Source organism: Moschus berezovskii, chromosome 2, assembly GCF_049115385.1.
Source record: "Moschus berezovskii isolate FMDL1 chromosome 2, NW_MosBer_1.0, whole genome shotgun sequence".
Classification (NCBI taxonomy): Eukaryota; Metazoa; Chordata; class Mammalia; order Artiodactyla; family Moschidae; genus Moschus; species Moschus berezovskii.
The window spans coordinates 11,583,890-11,588,232 of NC_142461.1; the positions used below are offsets into that span (position 1 = coordinate 11,583,890).

The following is a 4,343-nucleotide window of genomic DNA, read 5'->3' on the forward strand; positions in this document are numbered from 1 at the left end:
AAAGTGAAAGTGAAGTCGCTCAGTCGTGTCCGACCCTTAGCGACCCCACGGACTGCAGCCTACCAGGCTCCTCCATCCATGGGATTTTCTAGGCAACAGTACTGGAGTGGCTTGCCATTGCCTTCTCCGAAAAGGGAAGCATTTAACTATAAAACACTGTCAAATAGTTTAGAGGCACATTCATTAGTTTAACTATTTTTTCTTGGCACAGACTTAAAATTCAACCAGTCCTTCCTAGGTCTCCCTAACTTCATTTTTCTCTTGGCACTATCTCCAGAATTCTTGTTTATACTCCATTTTTCCCTCTGGGCATTGTCTAAGATTAAGACTATAAGCTGTTTCCTAGCACAGTGCTATTCAAACTCTGATATCCCGTGGATCAATAAAAGAGGTTTTGAAAAAAAAAATTAGGAAACAGTATGAGAAAAAAAAGAAAAGGAACCAATATGGGGCTCTATACACTATATTTTACCAAATATGGATATTAATTTATTGACTTATTTTCTTTTGCTCACTGTTATATCTTCAACATCTAGTGTATATTTTCTATTTTTCTAAACTTTAAAATTTTTATTTTGCATTGGGGTATAACTGATTAACAATGTTGTGCTAGTTTCAGGTGAACAGCGAAGGGACTCAGCCATACATATAAAAATATGGACCACTTCATGAATTTGCATGTCATCCTTGCATAGGGGCCATGCTAATCTCCGTAGTGTTCCAATTTTAGTATATGTGCTGCCAAAGTGAGCAAGGGCTATTTTTTATTTTTATTTATTTATTTATTTTTTTTGAGCAAGGGCTATTTTTTAAATGGCTAATTTTTACTGGCATCATTTGAGAAGAAAGGGCATTTTCACATCAAGAAAGTAGAAGGAAAACCATCTAAGAATAAATAAGTCTTCTATACTGAATAAGTTTAGCTTTATGAAAAGCTCATTTCTTGGGGGACTGGTGAAACTTTCGGCTTTCACCTCTAGACTCTGAGTTGAAAACTTCAAGGATCTTTTCCTGCTGGCTCTTTCTGGGTTCTGGTTCCTTTCTGCCCTTGATGACATCCCCGACAGAGGCCCTTGTGGATTCCTGGTGTCCTTAGGCCACCTGGCCCAGCTGTAGGTCTTTTCTTCCTTTAGCTTTGTTCTCATTTTGCTCTTTTCAGAACTTCATTCAGCAAGTCATAAAACACACCTGCACGTCAAAAGTCAACCATCCATTTATCTTGGGATTTCCACAGTGCCTTTCCTTTAACATTCAGTTATGCTAGTTAAATCTTCACATTTAACTTTTGAATGCAAAGGTTAACCCCACAAGGTTTTCATTAATAAAATGGAGATTGACATTACTAGGGAGAATTTTGAAAATGAGAGAAATTAATTCAACAAATATTTATTTAGCAAGCACTGGATTATAAAGATTAATAATAAAATGTTCTTTGTCCTATAAGCAGTCATAGATTTATTGGAGAGGCAGTATATAAGCTGAGAGTTGATTCTCTTAACCTGCAGTCGATGAAATGGATGTACTTGGGGAAAGTGTGAAAGCAAAAGCGTTAGTTGCTCAGTAGTGTCTGAGTCTTTGCAGTCCCATGGACTGTAGCCCGCCAGTCTCTTCTGTCCCTGCAGTTCTCCAAGGAAGAATACTTAAGTGGGTAGCCAGTCCCTTCTCCAAGGGATCTTCCTAACCAGGGATCAAACCTGGGTCTCCTGCATTGCGGGCAGATTCTTTACCATTTGAGCCGCCAGGGAACCTCCATACTTAGGAAAGAGAGTGCATGAGATTGGAGGTAAAAATTTGGTTGTATGTGCATTTTTCTGAGAAGTTTCATTACTCTCATTAGAGTCTCAACTGAGTCCAAGATTTCCAAAAGAAAAATGCTGATAAACATTATTATAAACAGATAACTTTAATACACTAAAACAGGTTACCACAAGGAACTGTGACCAATATTATGGGTGGACAAAGAGAGCACCTTTGTTCTGCTCAAGGGGAAAAATTGATCAGGGTTTTGAAAGACAAATGGGAGTTGGGGAGGGGAGATGGCAAGGACACTGGAGGCAGAAAGAACATGTGCAAAGTTGTAAGTTCCAGGGAAAAAATGTATGTTTCAGGAAAATGCAATGTGACTGGAGCTCGGAGTGCATGGTGAGAAATATACATGGCTAGGGAGTCACAGGCTTTGTAAACTGTGTGGATTACAAAGAACCAGTAGAAATCTTTAAAAATAGGGTTTTACATTGTGTGAAGTATATAAACATTTATTAAAGGATAAATGTTCCATTCCTGCCTTAGTAAGGGTGTGACTCGGGCAATGAAGTCTGCTCTTCCTGAAGTCTGGAAGCATTTGAGAAAAAGAGCAAGAGTGCTAGGACCCAGCCCAGCCCATAGTAAAATTCTGGAGATTACACGTAAAATCTGTCCTAACCAGGGATTAAACCTGTCCTAACCAGGGACTGGGGCTTCCCTGGTGGCTCAGAGGTTAAAGTGTCTGCCTGCAATGTGGGAGACCTGGGTTCGATCCCTGGGTTGGGAAGATCCCCTGGAGAAGGAAATGGCAACCGACGCTAGTATTCTTGCCTGGAGAATCCCATGGACGGAGAATCCCATGGACGGAGGAGCCTGGTGGGCTACAGTCCACAGGGTCTCAAAGAGTCAGACACGACTGAGCGACTTCACTTCACTTAGCCGTATTCCCTGAGGTGGAAGGCTGAGTCTCAGTCAGTGGACCGCCAGGGAAGTCCCCTCCTTACCTGCTTCTTTTCTTTCTCTATTCCCCACTGCCCCCTTCATACATTCGGAAGAATTTCTTTGGTTTTTACCTTCGAGAGGTCTAAAATGGTTGAACTAGAAGGAATCTCAGAAGTTATTCTGAGATTAATAGCCCCACGTGCCTATTTTACAGTCTTGGAAATAGACTCTGAGTAAGGAGATGATTTCCTCGCTTTGTCCCTCCCCTTCCATCACTAGTTTGGTACTGGGCCTGTTGCTTTCCTCTTGCTCTTCTGAGGAAATTTCAGAGGCTCTTTTGGTTTTCACTAACATCCCCATACCAGAGATTCCAAGATTTGTATTCCTAGTTTGATTTACTCTCTAAGCCCCAAACCTTTTAATTGTCTACGAGACATTTCTATCTGATATTTTAGATTCTCCTGAAACACAGCATGTCCAAAGGTGAATTAATGATCTTTCTTCATCTCTAGTATTACCTGCTTTAGAAAATGGCACCTGCTTTCAATGCAGGGGGCCCAGGTCGGGGAACTAGATCCCACATGCTGCAACTAAGAGTTGGAATGCTGCAATGAAGATTGAAGATCCTGTGTCCTGCAACTATGGCTCAGCGCAGCCACATAAATAATTATAGATATTAAAAATAAATAAACATAATTAAAGAAAATGGCACCAGATCCACCGAATCACTCAAATTAAACTAGATATTATGTTTATATCTCCTCCTTTAATGCTCTCTCCAAATCCAATCAATCACTGAGACCTCTCATTTTACCACCTAAAATGTACATTTGTCCTTTTCTGTTTATATATACATATATATTTTCCACCCCCCCAAGCCAAACAGCTTGAGGGATCTTAAGTTTCCCCACCAGAGACTGAATCCGGACCCTTGACAGTGAGAGCGAGGAGTCCTAAGCATTGGACTGCCAAGGTATTCCCCGTCATCACTGTATTAGACCACTACCTTTTGCTTGGATTTGCTGCGATATTCCTCTAACTCCTAATGTACTCATCTCTCCCTGAATCTCCTTTCCACACTGCAATCACAGTGAACTTCTTAAAACATAAACCTGAGAACACTATGCTTCCTCTAACCCTTTACTAGATGATTACTGCTTGTAGTTAACAACTAAAGTCTCTATTTTTCTTCTTTCTGCCCAATTCTTGAGTCTCATTTGGCTTCATCCTGTCTCTCATTATGCACCAGTCACACTGGCCTTTTTTTCAGTTCCTCACCAGTGCCAAAGCTCCTTCCCTGCCTGAGGCCTTTGCACACATTATCTCTCACATTCCTTCCCTCCTAGACTGGTCAATTTCCGGTCACTTTTCAGGTTCTAGCTGAAGCTCAGGACTTCAGAGAAAACTTCCTGGTCTTCTGACTAAGTGAGGTCCATCTGTGCTTTCTTATGCACTCTACACAACTGTGATTGAATAATTATTTTAATAGCTATTTGCTGTCAGTTTCCCTGACTATAGACTTCAAGGGGAAGTGAACTGTAAGATTTTCTCTCCAGCACATTGCCTTAGTTCAGTTCAGTTCACTCAGTCATGTCCGACTCTTTGCGACCCCCTGGACTGCAGCACGCCAGGCCTCCCTGTCCATCACCAACTCCCGG

The 4,343-nt window shown here is 41.2% G+C and overlaps 1 non-coding gene across 1 annotated transcript; it reads right to left on the reverse strand.

Moving 5' to 3' along the window:
- Nucleotides 1-650: 650 nt before the first annotated feature.
- LOC129538702 (U6 spliceosomal RNA) lies at nucleotides 651-754 on the reverse strand. Its single transcript, XR_008682259.1, has one exon. It is a non-coding gene; the product is annotated as a U6 spliceosomal RNA (small nuclear RNA).
- Nucleotides 755-4,343: the final 3,589 nt, after the last annotated feature.